Source organism: Coptis chinensis, chromosome 2, assembly GCF_015680905.1.
Source record: "Coptis chinensis isolate HL-2020 chromosome 2, ASM1568090v1, whole genome shotgun sequence".
NCBI classification, from domain to species: Eukaryota; Viridiplantae; Streptophyta; class Magnoliopsida; order Ranunculales; family Ranunculaceae; genus Coptis; species Coptis chinensis.
Window position 1 is genome coordinate 27414380 of NC_141457.1, and position 22613 is coordinate 27436992.

Genomic DNA, 22613 nt, shown 5'->3' on the forward strand with positions numbered 1-22613 from the left:
TTAGTATGAATAGCTTGCCTGCATGTATGTTAAGACAACATCATTGGGAGTTTGGGACATATCATAGTTTGAGTTAACAACTAACAATAATTTCTGGAAAAAAAAAGTATAAAATAGCATAAGTAATGCATGCCTTGTAATATTTTAGAAGTGTTAGATTAAGCGTTAGTACATTGCAAGGGCTAAGTCTTCACACTTAACTCTAAACAGATACAAAGGTCGTGAAGAAATACACCAACCCAAAATCCTATGCAAGTCCTTCAAAGATTTGGGCCTTAATAGGGATGTGTACTTTTCTCGTGGTCCATCTTAGAAAGGAGCTGTGTACTTTCTCAGTAGTTCGTCTTGGAAAGCACATAAATGAATTCATCCATTTTTTTTCTGTTAAAACAAAAGTTTTGGTGGGCTGTTATTATCTCCAACTCATCCTGCCATTTCAAGAGCAATGTTAGTATAACCACGTGTACGTTACATGCCCTACTTACGAAATTTTCCATAGAAATAGGAAAAAAGCTTGGTCATAATTCATTTCATACAACGTAGTTCAGATGAGATTGCTAGAAGGAACACATGATCTATGTCCGGTGGTGCTCTTGATTTCCAACTTTATATATTACGTCATTAACTTCTTGAAGAAAAAGAAAGAACATTGAAAGAGTCAAGGAATGTCTATCTTATATAGATCTTGGCAGTTGACAGGAAGGAGATTGACATGTCCACTGAAACATTAACTGGAAGACCCTCAATATGAACTACAGCACCTCCAACCTCATCAATTAGATTTGCAATGGCACCCGAAGAAAAATTTCCAGTTGCATTTTGCACAAATGATTCAGAAATCAATATAGTGCCAAACATTATGGTAATTACGAAAAGGCCAGCTGCACATTCATCAGTTTTGCTTAACGATAGAGCCGGTTAGCACACTTATCTGTTTTGCTTTAGTGATAGAGCTAGTTACTTTCAAAGACATTCACCGGTTTTACTTAACAATAAGAGCCGGGTAGCATATTCATTAGTTTTGCTTAAAGAATGGAGCTACTTAAACCACTATTCATTTTGATACGGCTAGGAACCTTGGTCATCCTTTCTTTTTAATCCATTAAAACTTCAAATGCTTGAATTCAAAGTAATGCTTACTATGATCAAATCCTATCGCTGACATTACATAGATTATTATGTACTTCATACCAATACACTTATATACTGATTAATTAAAAAGACTGCCCAATTCTACACAAAACACGTACTCCAGTAAAAAAGACAACAGTCCATTCAATCAAATTTTTTTTACTGTACAACTCAATCTCATACCAAAAATATCAATATTTTTCGAAGTTCTAACTTCCTATAATAACAGCTTTAATATATAATTTAAAAAGTCACAAAGGATAAACATTTTTCAAGGAGTAACATATCTACTCCAGTACCAATAACTAATAAACACCCTAGAACTTAATACCATTATCTACAACAAATCATACAAAAGTCCAATTTAAGCTTTCCTATAATAACAACTTCAAAATCAAAGTAACAATATCACATGCCCAATCAACTTTAAAATCTAAAAACAGTTCCAAAGCTCATAATACATCTAGATTTAATACGGGTCTCCTCATTTCTATCCAAATGTAGCTAACAACTCAAACCCACAACAAAAAGCAATCATTTTTATCCAAATATTCAAATATTTAAACACCAAGAGAAAGAAAGAGAGTTATTATACCTTGATGCATAAGCCATTTGAACCTAATCCTCATACATCGATTTTAAAGGAAGCAATTCATTAAAAGCATTTGATTTTGCAAATAAAGAAATGGGCAGTACCTTTTACGGAAGAAAAGAGCATAAGCGAATACACATTGGACAGATTCACTTGAAAATTGTTTGAAATATCTACCATCCTTGAAAAGTGCCTAATTTTATCGGAAGTTTTAGAGGACCTGGGTTCTACAAAATTCCAAGAACGTAATTCTCACTTCTTTGCCACCTAGCTACTCGCTACATATGAGAATATGACTATATGAGCAGCAGCTTTGAAATGGTAACTACTAAAATTCACTCCCTGAAGCTGCAACCAATAGAGAAAAGAATGATCCATGCCAATTCTCTCTGACCACTTCCTTCAAATATATCACATGCTCAACACATGTGCCACAAACCACCAATTCCTTCCAAACTCCCTTTCTTTCCCTCTACTCCAACCACCCAAAGAATTTTCTTTCTTCTGAAATTCAAAAAATCAGCACACCCCACCATCAGCATGGATCATCCGACAATGCACAATCAATTTCAATTACCAAAACTTGGACCCAACTCAACAACGAATCTGATTTCGCATCTCTACTTTCATCCGACGGCTATATTTCCATCAGTGGCTTCGGTTCTCTTTTATCAGGTACACTTTCTTAAGTCTTAACATACACATTTCTATAATCCACTAATCGCACGTCTCAATCCATTATCTTACTTCCAAATTCAGAAAAAAGCGTGAGGAGTACATTTCCCGAACTCATCAACTTCCGAATGGCGAAACTCAACGGCTTCCGTCGCGTTTTCGCTCATGCTGCGCCAATTTTCTTCCAACGTGGAATTGCCAATGCTGAAACTCAGGTCACACATACATAATGTAAAAAACTCTCAGTATATTTGGTTTGGTTTATTAGAATTCTCATGATTGCATTCCCCTACTTTATTTTTGTGTCTAGGTCAACGAAGGGATCAGAAAACACTGTGTGATCATATATAGATCTTACGTATTGTGAATTTCAGACATGGTGCTATCGACATATTCCTCATGCTGTTTCAAAAAAAAAAGATGTTTCTTATATCAAGCACTCAAGCAGATACAAAGAAGGAAAAGAAAAAATAAATGTTCAAGTAGAGCTATCAAAAGCAATGTTTAATTAAGGATAGAAAAACTTCCGTATTCTTCATAATCTGAAAAGAATAAACTGTGAAGTATGGAATAGTATGGACGTTGAGAGTTGAGAGTTGAGACTACTTTTTTTCATAGAATTACAAATAGACTTCTTTTTCATCCTCGAGTAACTATATAGCATCACCAGAGACTTCCAATAAAGAGTCACCAAACTGAGAATCCATCCATATTTCTAAATAAAATAAAATTGAGCGGGTACCTGATAAGCAAGAGTAAAAGGATTAGTTTTTCCTCTCTTCTCTAATTCTTCCATTATCAAATCCACACATTCTTCCATCTCTGCTTTGTAAGGGTCACATGCTTCTTCCACATAAGCAAGTGGCACTCCATGAGCACTTAAAAATATCATCACCGCAAATTTTTTTTTTTGGTAAGCTAAGGTTAAATATAAAGGAAAAAAACGAAGAATAAAAAAACCTTCAGTAACTCGTACCAATTACTTTTTGCTACTTGAGATTTTAAGGTGAAAAAAGAAGTGAGCGTAAGTAACTGATTCAGATTAAGTTCTATGGAAGTAGACAATGCCATTTGGGCAACTAAACATTTCCCGAACTCATCAACTTCCGAATGGCTTAAACTCAACGGCTCCTCAAGTCGGCGTTTTTACGCTCATGTCGCGCCAATTTTCTTCCAACATGGAATTGCCAATGCTGAAACTCAGGTCACACATACATAACAGAAACTCATTTCAAACTAATCCTCGTTTTTTTTTAAGGATAACTTTGTGAATTGGGAAACACATACATAACGAATTTCTGTCACACATACATCAGACAGAAACCAATTCCAATTCAATAACACCCACATAAAAAATTTCACATCAGCACAACATAGTTTTGTTTACATGAAAAGAATTGAAAATGATAAAAGTCATAAAGTAAGGTTTTGATGAACTTAAAACAAATAAAAGTAATTTAGTTGGGCTTCAAGGAGAAATCATTTAGAATAAGGGCGAGAGATAGAGGCGACCAAAAGGAGAAGCTTGTTCGGTGTTTAAACCATAATCTTTCATTAGATTAGAATTAGATTAGAATGTGGGGTTTTCTTTTTTCTTTGTGCAAGTCATTTGAATCATACCTTCAACAAAAATGAAATTCGGTACAGAGGGATTTGAGAGGTGTTGCCAGAGAACAACATCTTCTTCTGTACTTTTGATATCACTCTATCATCTGATTTTTTTTTTTTTTTTTTTGCTAAGTGAGCTGAGAATTGTATATTAAGTATAGGAAAAAGGGAAGGGAAATTACAGAAAGTGAAAAAGAAAACCAGAATTTGTCTGAACAATTTCTTAGTTGAATCTAAATTTGTCTCAAGGCCGGGTTTGGTTTGAGATAATGAGCAATAGACTTAAACCCGAGTTTTGCAATCTGGAAAGAGTGATGAGTCGATGACCTAGAATGTCATCTCCTGTTGGAAGAAGAGAAGAATAAGAGAGAGGGTTTGAAGAGATGAATTTTTTTTTTGAAAGTTGGGAGTGTTTTGTAGAATTAAAAAAATAGTAGAGAAAGAAGTTTTTAACCATTTTGGGCTACGAACAATTGAAATCAGGCGTAGAATTCTTTTTTTTTATGTAAAATCTGATGTGTCAGTCTGAGAGAAAAAAAGGGGGCTGACGTGGGTCACTGGGAGCATTCTCAACTACTCAGTATTAATGGTCTTTGATTACTATGTTTGGGCCAATTATTTTTTATTACTATTTACTTGTGTTTTGTATATTCATTTGGAGTTGAATAAATGTTGAAATAAAATAAATTATACATGGAAAATAAACTAAGGAGTAGGGGTGCCCATGGGTATAGTCCGATTCGATTTCTACCGGTTTTGGGTTTGGGTCTGACGTCATCGGTTCCGATTCTATCGGGTTTATTATTATATTTACAAAAACCAAAACCAAAACCGCTTAGAACCACCGGATAATCAGGTAAGTTCCTTATACCAGGTGGCATAAATATGCACTTACAAGAATAGAGTAATAACATATATTTGCTTCAGAAGCCAAAAGTTGCATACAAGAATAGAGTACTACATAATGGTAAAAGAATGAGAATTACATTCATGTAGCTCCATGAAACAATTAACCAAAGCCTGCCTCCCAAAAAGGCAAAAGCTACATCTCCATAAATAAAAGATAGATACATATGCAAATTAAACATTAAATACTAATAAAGCTTTAATTTTCTAATTTCATTTAAACACCACCTGTTTAGCAAAACCTTACATATATAGCAAAAGCCTTACATGCACTATGTACATGCAAATAAAGCATTGTCAAGCAAAGAGAATACCCTCTCCAAGTATGGTTGCTTGTTACAATAGTCTTCACAAAAAGAATCACTAGTAGTGAAAAGATTAACACCTTACCATATACATCTAATACTATTAACACCCTATCATATATAAAAAAAATATTATTACCTTCCAACTTCTTTCTAATCCAATCCTGAGTACATATCAATGCTTCAATAGTACGTGATCGCATAGTCGATCGGTATCGATTAACTACTCTACCACCAGTAGAAAATACAGATTCAGATACAACTGATGATGCAGGAATTGCTAATTAAAATATCATGAGCTATTTTACCCATGATAGGATACTTTGGAGAATTATATTGCCACCAGCTTAAAATATTGAAATTCTTGTCATCCAAGCCTATCCTTTTCTGCAATAGGGGGACAGATTCTTCCAAATATATCTCCAACTCACTCTTCAAGCCTACACCCACTGAACTATCTTCAAGGAATGCTTCAAAACGCCTTAGCTTTGGCCTAGAAGTTTTGCTTGCATTAGCACCGCCAATATCCCTCTTACTGCCAGGAGCCTTGCTATTAGTCTTAGTGTTCCATGGGGATGGTTGACTTGGCATAGAAGACCGAGCTGCATACTCGTTGTACAAACTTGTAAGTATCACTAACATCTGTTATCTTCTCCGAAGAAAGTTCAATGCCATATATCAAAGGAAAGTAAAAAGAGATTGACTTCATCTTGATGCGTGGATCTAATATTGACGATAATGAGAAGACCACGTTTGTGATGTTCCAATACTTCACAAACTTTTCTTTCATCCTTATGCCCATGGCCCAAATGTAATGATCCCCGGAAGCACACCAGTCCAAGAGTTGCAAATAGATGTCACACGACATATCAAAATACTGATTCACAGTAGTATAGGAACTCCCAGATAAAATTCGAGTGTCATGAAAAAATACATTCAAGCAATCTGCAACAAGTTCTGCATTCTCCCAATCCATTTCGGAAGGACCACACTTAAAATCTAGTTCAACTTCGGCATAACATTTTAATGCATCTTTCAGTTGGAGTGCTACTTCATCAAGCATCTCATATGTTGAATTCCATCTAGTGCAGATCAACATCTTGAATGAACCTTTTAGTTGGGACTTGAGCTTGGGCACAGACACCTTCAAACTTTTGTTGTCTTTGAGGTGAGCCTATGATGAACTTGATAGTAGATCGAGTTTTTTCAAGCTTCCCCTCTATTTCTTTCAATCCCTCTTGAACAATCAAATTCAAAATGTGTGCACAACAACGCACTTGAAGTAATTGACCATCCAAAAAAAGTGTCCCCTGAGGTTGAAGTTTCCAAAAAATCTCACGCACTACACCGTCATTTGAATCTGCATTGTCCAGCGTAATAGTTGACAACTTCTTGTCTAAATTCCAGTCATACAATTTTTCCAACACAACATTTCCAATATTTTCTCATGTAACGTATGTCGACCTTTCACAGTGCAAAAACATAAAATCCTTTTTTGTAGCTTCCATTTGTTATTTATGTAGTGTGCGGTTAAAGCCATATAACTGATATTCTGACCTGATGTCTAGAAATCAGTTGTGAAACTGATTCTGCATTGGAGCTTTCCCAAACTCACAGAAAGATTCTTCTTTTCTTTTTCGTACAACTTCATACAATCCCTTCTAGCTGTGGTCCTCTTGTACAACTGGAATGTTGGCTACATTGACTTCAGAACCTTTCTACCCCACATGTTCAACCATTGAAAAAGGGTATTCATGCAAAACAATCATCTTGGTAATTGATTCACGAGTTACAGATTGGTCAAACTAAAAGTTTTGGTAACTCACCCCTCCTTGTTCATCATCTATATTTGAGGTCGTCTGGTATCCCCCTTGTTTGGATTTGAACTCCTTACATGATCGAGGAAAGTGGTTTTTTCAGGCTACTAGTCCCATTTGTAGTAATTGCACTTAAATCCTTTTGCAATGCTTACACTAAGCTGAAATAACTTTTCCATCATTTTCAATTTCTTCATATTCATTCCTGACAAGAGAAGTTTTTCTGCACTTTGGATCACCCTCAGCTGAATCGCTAGCATTTTTTTGCTTAGGCATTCTACATGATCATGGAAAAAAAAAATGTAAGATTTAGACATTCTACATGATCATGGAAAAAAAAACGTAAGATTTAGACATTCTACATGATCATGGCGATACAAAGCAAGTTACAAGTCTGACTCATCATCAAAAGCAAAGGAATTATTAACGATCAAAAGCAAAGGAATTATTAACGATCAAAAGCAAAGGTTGTGTACTTAATGTTTCGACCCCCACCTACATGGCAAACGTCAATTGGTAGGAGTCTCCACTTTATTCGTTTAATCAACAGAGCTAAAGCCCAATTTGCAATACCATGGATTAATGTACAGGCCCATCAACTCATGTGTCTAAGGCTGAACCTTAGCTGTACATTAATTTATGTCCAGATTCGTTTCTTATCAAAGAGATAATTATCAGTTGAGAGTTATAGTCTAACACAATTACTTAAGCTACAAGATTACTTGAGCTACAAGGACTCTCTACTCTACCTATATAAATACAAAACTATTTTTCATAAGGACCTATGTTGAAACTTGATCCCTAGAGAATAGATCTTAGGTACGTAGGCAGCCATTATCTTGGTTCAGTTTCATCTTCCCTAACATCAAATTTCTCTGTTTCTTAGTGCGTTCTTTACCATTGCTCTCGTTGTGTTGAAGCAGTTTACTACCGAAACACTTAACTAAGAAAGTGAGATTGAAATGAATTAATTCCCCTTCACAGACTAGATTATAGTTTACGAGAACTTAAGAGTTTTGTGAAAAAGAAAGATGTTCACCAATAGCTTCATTATCGTAAACAAGATTTAAGGTCAAAGCACTTTGAGTGAAAACAAAACTTTGTCCCAAACCCTTCAGGAAGTGAAGCAGGTAGTGTAAAACCAGAGCATTAAAAGACACTTAGGTGAAATTCGACAATTGGTCGGCGTCAAATTGAGGTCAACGTCGAATTGAGGGTTTAATTTCGACGACCAAGATGAGTTGGTATGACCTGATAGATAAGTTCCAATAATCATTAGCTTTTCATCCTAATAATTACCTTAAATCAAGTAAACTTGTTCTTTCAGTTGCCCAAAGATAGTTAAACAATAACGGTTAAAACTAAAACACAAGTACACAATAGAGATTGTAAACTATACTCAATTTCATTGAAAATTCATCATTCTTTCGCTATGTTCGATAATTGATATACATTCATTTCACGGAAATATTTAAACGAACCATTTAACCCATTCGAAGGACCACTCGTAAATTTCTAACCTTGCTACCATTCTTTAAAAAGTTCACTCCTTGCTATAAAAAATCAAAATCAGAAACTTGCCCTTACTTTATAGTTTATACATACATTAACAAAGATGATCGAGAAAGAGAGAGAGGTGAAGGAATTTACCTCAAAGCTCAAAAGGGCTTGCAAGAATATTTAGATTTGGATAGTTTGTTGCTCATAGTCACTAGCAAGGCAACCCATGAAAACCCAAATGTATTTAATGTTCTGTCAGAGTCACTTATCTAAGGTTATGTTAATTTTATTTTGGCGCTCATCTCTCCCGCCCAGAATATTATATATTTGTATGTATTCATGCAATCCCGCCTATAGCTTTTTAACCTTTTTATGATTACTTCTGTTTTGGCTATGCACTTTCCCGCCAAAGTATTATTGTACTCCCGCCTATAGCTTTTCACTACTAATGGGCCAATACGAATGGGCCTTTGATGATCAATCACCATGTCTGAAAATTTGTTTGACCCAGACAAATAACCAAATTGGTTGAGAAATATGTGTATTTTTTCCAGTTACTCATCGGGTACCCATGAAATCACCAGGTATTTACCCATCAGTTTCAGTTCTTAAATGGTTCGGTTCTTTAGACCCACTTTTATTGGTGACATGTTGAGATCGTGGGGTTTGGGGTTTTTGTTGTTCATCTTAGATCTAAGTGGGAAGAATGGTGATGGAGAAAACCTCACCTATTTCTTGATTTCTCTATTGTTTTTGGGTTGGTTTTTTATGTATAATTAATGATGTTAAGAACTAACTATTATTGTTTTGACAATGAAAACATGAAAATAAGAGTTGTTTGATAATGAAAAATATGATGAACTTTATATAAACAAGGTAACTTGGTTAAAGTTATACTCATTTGATTCAAATGAGTATAACCAACTTTGGTTGGGTGAATGAATAATATAAAAGATGTTTTGAAGAACTATTGTTATAAAAAACAAGATAACACAACTTAAATGAAAGAAAAGCAACAAGATTCAACAAAGCTTCAAGTTTTATGTAATGAAAATGGAAACCAAGGTTAATAACAATTAAACTATTAATTTAAAACATATTAAATTATTCCTAATGACCAAAGATTAATTATAGGATAAGTTCTCTCTCCTCTCACTTTGGCTTATATACTACACCTTTTACACTTTTACAACTTTGCCCTCGTCTTTTAGAAATAAGACACCTCATTAGGGTTATTTTATGCTTTAGGTACCTTCTTGAACAAGCTTGCTAAGGATGCCCACTTTTGAGTTGAGGACATAATCTTTGGTCTTTTGGGTTAAGGACATAATCTTCCGTCTTTTGATTTTGAGTCCCTAACTGTTGACCATCGAGTTTGACTTTGACTTTTTGGCACTTTTTCTCCTAAGCTAGAATCTTCCCAAGCAGCATCAATAGCACTCCTTTTTGCGCCGAAATGCATGCATTAGGAGTATAAGTCCTAAATAGCCTGTATCCTGCAAAATATAGCAAAAGCTATGAGTTGTCTGTTCATTAAGCATAAGAAGGGTATATTTGAAGCATTGTAAATGTAATTAAACACACATTTGGGGACTGATCAATTAGGTATAGCATTTAAGTACCCAAAACCAGGGTATTCGGGTTCGGTTCGGTTTCCGGTATTTGGATACCCATGCACACCCTTACTAAGGAGATTGTTAGGAGAAAACCATGGAAAAATGACAAGATTAATGAAGAATAAACACAAATTTAGGCCCAGACACATAAATTGAATAGGAATTTCAACTACAGTATGGGGTGAACAGTAATTTTGGTTTTATGACAAAAAACGGGTTGATGTCAGCAACTATCATTAATAATTTCGGTCTAAGGACAAACTGGATGATGTCATCATATGTGATTTTGTATTTGCATATGTGAATTTGTATTTGTATTTATATATGTAATACAAATTTGCATTGGCGACTGATCATACCTCAAATGTGTATTTTTATCCCCTTACATTACTGCATTACAGCCATTTTTACACATAATAAATAAACAACTCGTAGCTTTTACTATCATTTGCAGGTTATAGGCCATTTCAGACTACTTATCGTAAAACATGCACTTTAGCGCTAAAAGGAGCTCTATTAACGCTGCGTAGGAAGACTCGAGCTTATATGAGAAAGTACTTAAAAGTCAAGGTCAAAGTCAACGGTTAAAGACTCAAACCCAAAATATGAAGATTCTGTCCTTAGCTTAAAAGACTGAAGATGATGTCCTTGTCTCAAAAGTGGTCTTAGCTTGCTCTTGCTTGTTGTAGCTTGCTCAAGAAAAAAAGATAAAACATAAAATATATAACAAAAAGGAAAAGGAAAATCAATTGTAAGAGGTGTCCTACATCTAGAGGAGGAGGGCAAATCTATAAATATAAAAGTAGGGGTATATAAACAAAAAGTGTAGAGAGAAATAATTATCCAATTCTTAGCTTGACATACCACGGGTTGATATCATTACTCATGCTTTTAGGAAATAACTAGGAGTAAAAAATAGATAGATCAATTTATTTTATTTCAAGTTTTATTTCTTGTTTTGTTATTTTCCATTGTGCAAGCTTTATGATTTCTTTACTTTAAAGTCTTTCCTTGCATTTAAATACTTGTCTTTCAATCTTGTTATCAAGCAACTTGTTTTCTACACTTTCCTTTTGTCATTTCAATCAATAGAAGCATGTTACACTCATTTGAATTAATCAAATGAGTGTGACTTGTTAACCAAGTTATTTCTTTTTCTTCCCTTGTTATTTCAAGTTTTTAATTCAAAGCAACTAACTTTTAATGTTTTTATCTTCCTAACATTTTAGACAACTTGCTTTCAATCCCTTTTAGAGATTAGAAAGATGAATAGGAGAAGTTTTAGATAAGTTTTTGTTTTTAGCCATCAAACCATTCTCTCAAACATAAGATTTAAGATGAACAATGACAACCCACAATAGCTCAACCATTACAACAACTTCAAATGGCAGCGCCGTCATGGATCTAAGCTTGGAGAGGAATATGGATTCAAACACCAACTCCTAATCTCTTCTTTTCATTTTTCTTCTTTTATTTTAATTTATTTCATGTTTTCATTTTAAATATCATGTATTAATGTTTCTTTTCATGTCTTCAGTACAGGTTTGTTGAAACAGAGCCCACCATCAGAACAAGGAGGAGCACCAAAAGTACTCGATGGAAACTTGGAGCTGCTGGAGAAGATCAAGCCACGCCCGCGACCACCGTTGACTCGTGATAAGCACCCAAAAGTGTATTATGAAACCCCATTGAGACATATAAATTTGGTTAATTATGTGTTTAATAATCATGAAATAAATATGTTTTCATACTTTTGCAGGTATTTGCAGTAAACATGGAAATATTGGTTAAACACGAAATAAAGCCGCGACGGCGATATCACTGAATTCTCCCAAATCCACACGAAGCATCAAACTTCCAAAGCTCCTACCTCTCGAACCCGGGACTCGAATCACGACCACGAGATGATTTCGGACAATCGTAGGCGATGAACTCTACGCGATAGGCGGAAATTGTAACAACGCCCAAAAATCTGGGACCGCCATGGATTGCACATGGACCCACACTATGTGGGGCCACAAGATGGATGAGTCATCAATCATGGAGCATGTCAAGACAAAGATAACAAATTATTGGTGCAAAGTTGACACCTTGCATGTAATAAATTAGATTAGGTGTTAATAGTGAAAAAAGGCAAGGTGTCACTTTGTTTTAATGTGGTAGATAAAAATGAATCAATGTGGTTTGATAATTCACGTGGGAGGAAATGAGATTTCTCTCAAATGGAGAAGAAATTAGACAAGGGTGGGGGACACTCCATTTACTCCCTTGACTTATTTTCCTCACATGGCATTATTTTAGTTCCTTAGTGAAAATGAGAAGTTAGTTTTAGTTTTTATGAAAAAAAAAGCTTGTAATAGTTTTAATGGAGGAACACTTGTTCTCCTAGAAAATAATAGAAGTGAGTTTGGTTGTTCATCTTTCTTCTCTCTCTCTCTCTCTCTTTTGTGTTTTTCTTAGTTCATAAATCTTTGTCCCAAGGATCATGAGCTAACTTCCCTTTTGGGGAGTTAATCTAACTCATGTGAGGGTAAACCAATTGTTGTTGGATTGGTAGGTTTAGGAAGAACAACTAACTCTACATCCTACCCCAAAATGGTAGTTGGTGTAGAGTTTAGTTAGGAATCAAGCAATGAGCTTAGAGATAAGTCATTGTTTGGTTTTACTTGCTAGCATGTATGAGCTCTTTAGTGAGCCATGCATGCTAGGGATCAAATCTATTTTTTCGTTAGGGACTTGTCTATGAGTCTAGGAAGAATCAAAACCTTTTTCAAATCAACACTAATGATAGTTTCACATGAGGAGGATTAACTCTCCAACTTCTCTTTCAAATTTCTATTTCAGTATTAAGAGCATGTTTTCATTGTTAATGTTTTTATTAATGTTTGTGTAGGAAGGAAAAATCTAACATTTATATTATATCCTTACTCCTTAATTTCCTTTTATTGTAACATCTAATTTTTAGTTGTTCTAAGCTTTAGGTTAGTTCGAATCCTTATTCAAACTCTACGAAACGAAGATCGTGAGTAAGGAATCTTGATTGCTTTTACATTAATTTAGAGAGTTCAAAACTCTAAAGTAGTGTTCTCCAAGCATATATCAAATAAAACACTTCGCTGTTCTAAAGCCATAGAACTTGTGCTAAAGATCGGAAGTTGCATCAAGGGGAACCCCATTCTCTTCCTTCCACTTTCCTTTTCGTTCGTTTTACGTTTTTTTATTGTTTTTTCAGTATTTTTGCCTCGCGATTGACACATGTCGAAAAAAATTTCGTTCCACTTTCGGTACCAAAAGTTAGGACCGAGAGATAAATACTGACGATTATAAGACTTCGGAGAAAATTTGAAAGTATTCGAATGGACGACACGTGCATGCGGTTTGTGGTGAGTCGTCGCGTCTTGAGTGGGACCAGCGTCAGCGGTGAATTTCTTCGGTTGTTGCTCTGTTCAACCTCCAAAGATCTGCGCAGATCTACCTTGATCCATTTCGGGCCTAAATATCCGCCCTGTGCACTGAAAAATTCGATAATCCTTCGGGATTTATCGCGTCGGCAATTGAAACGCGTTTGTTTGATTCAAGGGCTTAAAACGGAAGCTGAGGTTCCAATTTTCAATATTATTGTAATTTATTTTTATTATTTTTATTATGTTTTTCTGCATGTATGCCATGTATATAGTATTAGGATAAATTTATGGATTATTATTTAAGTTTTAGCCTCGAATTATGCATGAATCAAGTTTGTATACCGGTAAATATTTATATACGATTACTCGGACATGATTTGCATATGAATGTATATTTACATATTAATGGTACTGTTTTGCATGGGTATATGTCTTTCTACGTATAAATGTTGCTTGTTAAATGTTTGATATTTCTCTACGTATACGTACACGGTATTGTCTAATATGTCAATTTTGTCAAGAAAGAGGAGAACATTCCAACGAGGGTTAAAATCTGAGTTGGGTAAGTTGTTTTTAAACCCTACGGGGTAAAGCTGCTCTCTATAGGACATTCGCAATCTCAATGAGTATTGTCGAAATCGATTTATTATGCAATACAAGAGTCGTATTTTAGTTTAGGTATAATACTTTGCATGTTTAGTTTTGTCATCTATTCTGGCATTATGTATCGTATTAGGTATGCTAATGTATTTAGATCGATTATGAGTGATTCAAATTCACATTCTTTGTTGATATACATTTACGTAATATCGATTTACAAATTAGCGTACATATACGTATTACTGATGTATATTTGCCTGTACGTATGGAAATATTTATCGATAACACAAGCTTGCCTATTCGTATAGCTATACGTATGAGTAGAGTACCTTCACATGCTACTGCACCTAGTATTGTATGAGTAGATCGTATTTGTATGTTTGAATTTTAAACCTTGCATAAATCTTAAAAAAAAAAAAAAAAAAAAAAAAAAAAAAATAAATTAAATTAAAATTAATTTAATACCACCTTTGCATAAATTTTAATTCCATAAATCTTAATCATATTCCAATGGTGTCTAGGAAACTTGAAAGATTGAGGTTACTTAATTAGAACCGTGCTTGCACGGAAATCCTCCCTCATATCTCTCTTGTGACACTGAACGTTGGTTTATGCACACGTATTCCTAGCTTCCCTACTACGTTAGCGGCCGGCTTAGGCATATGTTGTTCAACCCTAATGCTTAAGATAATAATAAAATTCGAGTCCTCATAATTCCTTACGTAAGTTAGATTTAATTTTATGCTTGCATGAGATTAAGGTCCGGTTTCACTAAAGAAATTGAACATACCTATCGTCGAAAAAATACGATAAGCAATTGCGTAAGTTCTCACATAAAAATTGTTCTTCTTCGCTAATTACCTTCATCACAATCCTTCGCCGCCATCAACTTCGTCATTATGGCCGACGATCCTACACCGATGAGAGCCCCCCTCTCGGATTTCTATCTTGCATTCAGGAAGGACCTTCTTCCCCGCATCAAACTTGAGGACATTGTCGGTGATTTTTTATTATCCCACCAAACGTTTTCGGTTTGTTACCAATATATCATGGTTTGGAGCACGAAAAACCGTGACAATCATCTTCGTAGACTTCAACAAGTGGCAACAACATTTCATCATCCAGCAGCCTCTAAGGAACAACTCTTTGCTTCGATTTGTTTCCATTCACTTTAAGCGGAAAAGCGTCAATCGGCTAGCGGGACAACAATCACAATCCATAGACACATGGAATAAACTAGTTCAAGCTTTTATGCTTCAGCTTTTTACACTAAGAAGAAAACAACCTGAAATGCTTCGAAAAATTCAATTCTTTCGTCAAAATCCTCATGAATCCTTTGAAGCATGGAGTCGCTTTTTCGATCTTCGTTAGAATGTCCTCATCACCATTTGGAAAAAGTCGTCCCTTGTTCGTTCATTCTTTAATGGTCTTTTCGATCATCAAAAGAAACTCTTGATATAATGAGCGGCGGTTGCTTCATGGACAAAGGAGCTACTGAAGCTTATACTTTTCTTGAAAAACAAGCGAAAAAGGGTACACACTAGGGTAACACTGAGTCGTCTAGGTCATCAAAGGACAATGTTACAAAGGCCACATCTATTTTTGAGGTAAAACCCGATCTCGAAATAAAAAATTTGATAGAATCCCTAACTAAAAAAGTAGATGCCCTTGCAGTTCAAGTAAGCGATCAACTACCAAAACTAGTCATGAGCGTTGACCGCGCCCTTTTGTGTCCTTTGTCTTTGTCCCGACCATCGATGCATATTGTCCTTGTTATATGCTTCCCTACTCAACAATCGGAGGAGGCATGTGCATTCAACATTCGATACCTTTGTGGAGACAACATCAAATTTCGCTTTGGCACCAAAATAACTAACAAATGGGGGCTCCTCCGGTTTTCGCTAATCAACTGTTAAGCCCTACCAACAATTTTATTCCATACCGCCAAGGAAATAATCATCAATACCAACAAGGTTAATTTCCAAATAATTCCAATGCTAATTATCAAACCAACCGCGACCTTGTTCCGGCTAATCCAGATCCCAACTATAATCAACAACTTCTAAGCAATAATCGAGAACTACTACCATTGCTGACAACAACTCGCACCAACCATTACGGATAGAACAAATGAGACTTTCTTGGCTTACATGAACCCAGCGGTCTCAAATTTTAACGCGTCTATCCAACAATCACTTCAAAGAATTGGGCAAGAAAAGAGTCGAAGAAAGTGTTTTCTGCACAAGCGGTTCCAAACCCTAAACCAACAAAACACCTTTGAACCGACAAATGCCTCGGTACAAGCACCCCAACCAAGGTGAGGTGCATGCAATCACTACTCTACGATCTGGAAAAAGCTGAGACAATCGATCATTATGCCATATGATCAACCAAAAGAAAAAGAGGGTTCCAAGGAATCTATTTCTAATAATGAACCTACGGAAGATTCCCCAGATTTATGAGTCACCACCTCGAATGTAGGAAACAAGCAAGTAGACCCTTTTGCCAAATTCATACTCTAAGGCACCATTTCTGACGCTTGGCAAAGAATAAACCGATGAGAATTTTGCTGAAATTCGAGAGACTTTTCAAAATTTAACAATCAACTTACCTTTTTCGATGCCTTAAAATTATTACCAAAACATGCAAAATTTCTGAAAAATATGTGCACCACAAAAGGAGAACTAATTTTCCTCAACAATCGTTTCCTCATTTGAGCGGTTTCCCTCCATCACAGAACACAATGGTATAGTAAAATACAAGGACCCCGGTAGACCAATCGGTTCCATGCACCTTAGGTGACAAATACACGACTCATTGCACTACTAGACCTAGGAGCTAGTGTGAACTTACTTCCATATTATTTATTTAAACAACTAGGTCTTCATGAGCTCAAACCTACCACCATGACTCTACAGTTAGCCAATCGTTCCATAAAGTATCCAAAAGGAATTGTGGAAAACGCCCTTGTAAAAGTCCAAGATTTCTTCTATCCTGTAGACTTTGTTATTTTGGATACGAAGTTGCATGTGATTCCATTCCGATCATCTTAGGACGTCCGTTCCTCGCCACTGCTAATGCTCTTATTAACTGTCGAGATGGTTCCATGACCATGTCCTTCGGAAATCTTTCGGTCGAGGTAAATGTGTTCAAGTTGATGAAACAACTTCCAAAGTCTGACATTGATGGTGAGGCCAACAGGATTGACAGCATTCCGCAAGAGTATTTCACAAACTCTTTTCCTGAAGATGAAGTGTACCAATTTATTTCCTTTAGCGAATCTGAATTTGAGGACGATGATTACACACAAGAAGTAAATGAGTTATTAGAGTCAGTACCATTATTTGACCCTACAACAGTGATGTCAAGTAACTTGGATCATCAATCTGTTTACTACATGGATGATGACCTTCCTCAAGAATCTTTAATACCCACTCCGCCCACCCCTGAATTAAAACCACTTCATTCGGAATTAAAATACGCATGACTTGATCTTCGATGGTCGTCACCCAGTTATTATTTCTTCACAATTAACTGACGATCAGGAAGCTCGTTTAATTAATGTCATTCAACAACATCGTTCTGCTATTGGATGGTCCCTCGATGACATTAAAGGCATTGAACCTAATGTGTGCACCCATCACATACACCTGGAAGAAAATGCTAAAACGTCGCGTGAACCACAGCGTCGCCTAAACCCTACCATGAAAGACGTGGTCCGAGAGGAAGTGTTAAAATTACTAAATGCGGGTATTATTTACCCTATCTCTGATAGTGTTTGGGTGAGTCCTGTACACATGGTTCCAAAGAAATCTGGCATTACAGTTGTGCGAAATGATAAAGATGAATGCATTTCCGCTCGTATCCCAGTAAAATGGCGAATATGCATTGATTATCGCAAACTTAATGCCGTCACTCGTAAGGATCACTTTCCACTTCCATTCATCGATCAGATGCTCGAATGTTTAGCCGGTCATGCCTATTACTGCTTTTTTTATGGTTATTCAGGTTATTTTCAGATAGTCATCGACCCTGCTGATCAAGAAAAGACAACGTTCACCTGTCCATTTGGTACATTTGCATATAGATGAATGCCTTTTGGCCTTTGCAATGCACCTGGTACTTTCCAACGCTGCATGCTTCATATTTTCAGTGATATGGTTGAACGGTTTATGGAAGTATTCATGGACGACTTCTCAATTTATGGAGATTCTTTCGATAGCTGTCTATCAAATCTTGAAAAGGTCTTTACACGTTGTGAAGAGAAAAACCTTGTTCTTAATTGGAAAAAATGCCATTTCATGGTTACTAAAGGAATAGTTTTAGGACATATCGTTTCAAAGGACGGAATCGAAGTCGACAAAGCTAAGATAGAAAAATTGCTTCACTTCCTATACCAAAAAAGTTCGAGACATTCGCGCATTCTTAGGACACGCATGTTTCTATAGGAGATTTATTCAAGATTTCTCAAAAGTTGCTAGACCTTTAACCAATCTCCTGCTTAAAGATGCCGCTTTTGATTTCAGTTTCAATTGCAAACAAGCCTTTGAGGTATTAAAAACCGCTTTAACTACCGCTCCCATAATTCAACCACCTAATTGGTCTAAACCTTTTGAATTAATGTGTGACGCAAGCGACTATGCTATTGGAGCTGTACTAGGGCAACGCCGAGAAGATAAGCCGGTTGTCATTTATTATGCGAGTAAAACCCTTAATGAAGCTCAACGTAACTATACCACCACCGAGAAAGAGTTTCGCCCGTTGTACGCGTTAGATAAGTTTCGATCCTTACCTAGTGGGTTCTCCAACTATTGTCTACATCGACCATGCGCACGCCGTTATCGTTAGCGAAAAAAGATGCAAAACAAAGGTTGATTCGATGGATTCTCCTTTTGCAAGAGTTTACTCTCAAAATTAGAGATAAAAAGGTAGCTTAAAATGTGGTTGCGGACCATTTATCAAGACTTGTCGATGATGTTGATAATCGATACCGAACCTATCGTGATTCCTTTCCGGATGAACACTTGTACTCTATTTTTTTCGTCCCTTGGTACGCAGACATAGTAAATTACTTAGTTACCGAGGAATTTCCTTTATCTTGGTCTCGAATGACCGGAAAAGTTTTTATCCATCGTGGAAATTCTATTTCGGGATGATCCATACCTTTTCAAGTATTGTTCGGACCAACTAATCCGCCGTTGCATTCCCGACCGGGAACACAACGATGTGTTATCCTTCCGCCATGAACAATCTTGTGGTGGTCATTTTAGTGGTAAGAAAACTGCGCCAAGGTTCTACAATGTGGTTTTATTGGCCAACACCGTTTTAGAGATGCATGAGCATTGCAAAGCATGCAATCGCCGCCAGAAGTTAGGTCGCATTACTCAACGCAATATGATGCCCTTAAATCCCATTCTAATTGTGGAAATCTTTGATGTATGGGGCATCGACTTCATGGGTCCATTTCCAAATTCTCATGGCTTCCTATACATACTTGTAGCAGTTGACTATGTGTCAAAATGGATTGAGGCATTGGCATGTCGCGTGGTTAACGATCATAAAACGGTCGTTTTGTTTGTAAAAGAAAATATTTTTCTCGATTTGGTGTTCCAAAAGCTATAATTAGTGACGGGGAAAACATTAATGCAATCAAATTTTGAATCATTAGTAAAGAAATATGGAGTCACGACAAAGTGGCAACTCCAGATCATCCTCAAACCAGGTGGTCAAGTAGAAGTCTCTAATCGAGAAATAAAATCCATTTTGGAAAAACCGCCAATCCATCTAGGAAAGATCGGTTCTACGATTATCCGATGCCTTGTGGGCATACGTAACATCTTTTAAGACACCTATAGGGATGTCTCCGTGATCGCCTTCGCTTTTGGAAAACCTTGTCATCTGCCGGTTGAACTTGAGCACCGTGCTCTATGGGCCATCAAAAGCCTCAATTATAACACTAACGTGGCAGGAAAAAGAGAAAATTGCAGGTTAAATGAGCTTGAGGAAATTCGAGTGATGCCTATGATCTCTCAAATCCTATAAAGCCAACATGAAAAGAGTGCATGACAAGCACATATTGCGAAAAGAGTTCAAAGTCGGTCAAAAAGTTTTGATGTACAACTCAAGATTACACATCTTTCCGTGAAAATTAAAACTTCGATGGTCCGGTCCTTTCATCGCTCTCTGCTGTCACCTTATGGGGATATCTCTCGTGTGAAAACGTAAATGATGGTAGCTTAATTTCAAGTAAATGGGCCACTTTTAAACATTATCATGAATTGCGCTCTCCGATGATGTCGAAGAGACTCTTCTAAATGATCCGGTCTACACGACTAATAGATTATTTGGTGTACTTTCTTTCCATGTATTTAAACAGAAAAGTATGCCATTAAGGTAGCCGGCCCTCTTCTATTTTCTTTTCTAAAAATCCCTAGAGTGTGTGGTTGCAAGCCCAAACCTTAGTCCACAAAAACTCTACTTCAGAATCGAAAGTATAAATGTCTTCGATAATCGAGCAAACGCGTGCCTCCGGGAAAACAATGGGTACCAAAAATTTCAACTCCTTCTTTCTCCTCCCTTTTCTATTCTCTTCCTCGCGAACTCCAACTCATCATTTGGTCCAAATCTCACCCATCTCAAATTGGTAATGATCGTAGTACTTTTGCTCGAAAAGTTTAATTTGTTTAAAAGGATGGGGTGGTGTATGAACTGTCAAACTCCTTTCTGTCCAGGTCTTGATCTTTTATCCGAGATGAGCCGGTATAAAGTATATTATTGTCTGACACCAGCTCAACAGGATAAACTTCGTCGTCGTCCCATTGCTCCCACATGTTGGGATTCGTCTTGAGGATCTGACGTTAAAAGACTCACATTCGTCTTGAGGATCTGACGTTAAAAGACTCAACATGTATATACTCGTTTTGTTTTATTAGCACCCAGCATGGTGCCCAAAGAGAGTCGTGATATGCACCATCGGACATTTCCTAGTAAATGACGGGCAATGGATTCCACCAGCCAACCCCGCTCGCTTTTCTATGGATTGTTAGGGGCGGTTTGAGGCTATACCATATGTACTAAGGGTAATATTATTATTATTAGACCATTGCACATTGGTCAAGGATGGTACCGCCCCAAACCCTAGGCCCCCAAAACATAAAGGATAAGCCACGCCGGCTGGATTGGATTGGGTTTTTCGAGGAGCGCACATGAAAGTTGCCCGAAGTTGTTCATTGTTGTGATGTGTTGTTTTATTTGGATTTCGGTGTTGTTGACACGTTCTTCTCGAATTTGTACATTTGTATATAAAAGTATAAATAAATAAAACCAAAAAAAAAAAAAAAAATATATATATATATATATATATATATATATATATATATATATATATATATAAAAAAAAATAAAAAAAAAAAAAAAAAAAAAAAATAATAAAAAAATAATAAAAAAAAATAATAATAATAAGTAAATAAATAAACAAACCATAACAAAGAAAGGCCATCCAAAACTCACCAAAATAATTAATGGATACACATAGTGTTCAGAGAAAAATCAAGACGCTACAAGGTACACATAACACTTGCCACACATGCATTTCGATTATTCTATCCATATTCTATTCTCGAAGTTATGATCATCATTTCTGAAATTACGTGTAAGTTTAACTACCCCTGTGGAAACTTTCCTCCGTGATTTTCTAAACATTAAACCATCTCATTAATTGTATTTGGATATCTGACATGACAAAGACTTACTATGGATCCCCTATGATGCTGTACATAATCACATGGGTCATTAAATACACTTGGACTCCAGATTGGTATAGCCTCATAGATTGCCTATAAATATCTTCTTTTTAAGCCATTCTTATTCATACAATTTTCACTATCCTTCCTTCAGTAATGGCTCAACCAAGAAAAATAACGGCAGAGAAAGACTACCTAAAAACTTTCGAAGAAGGCCGGTTTTCTCCTTATTTTGACACCGAAATCATACGTCGCGGATGGACACCTCTTCTATATCATTCAGCAGCTAGTTATTCACGAGAATTGGTTTTGATGTTCTACCAATTTAGCGGATATGAAGATGGAAAATTCTACTTCAATGCCTATGGAACGACATTGAATTGAATAAGGAAATGATCTCCTCACATACTTCAAATCCCAATAAAACCGGAGAGTCCCTTGTTCAAGAGTCATCATTCGATTCGCGAAAAACTTTATCATGAGCTACCAGAGATCTCATGGCGACGTCGAAAATACACATCACATGGTTCTTCAACGCTCTTTGAAACATAATCAACGTGTTGTGCTCCACTGGTTGGGACATAATGTGGTAGGTACATCACACCAAACTGAAGTCACAAAGCCTCAACTTCACCTACTTTGGATTTTGGAAACTCAAAGAGATGACTTTTGTCTGATCCAACACCTCTGGAACGTAATCACCAAGAAAACAAGAAG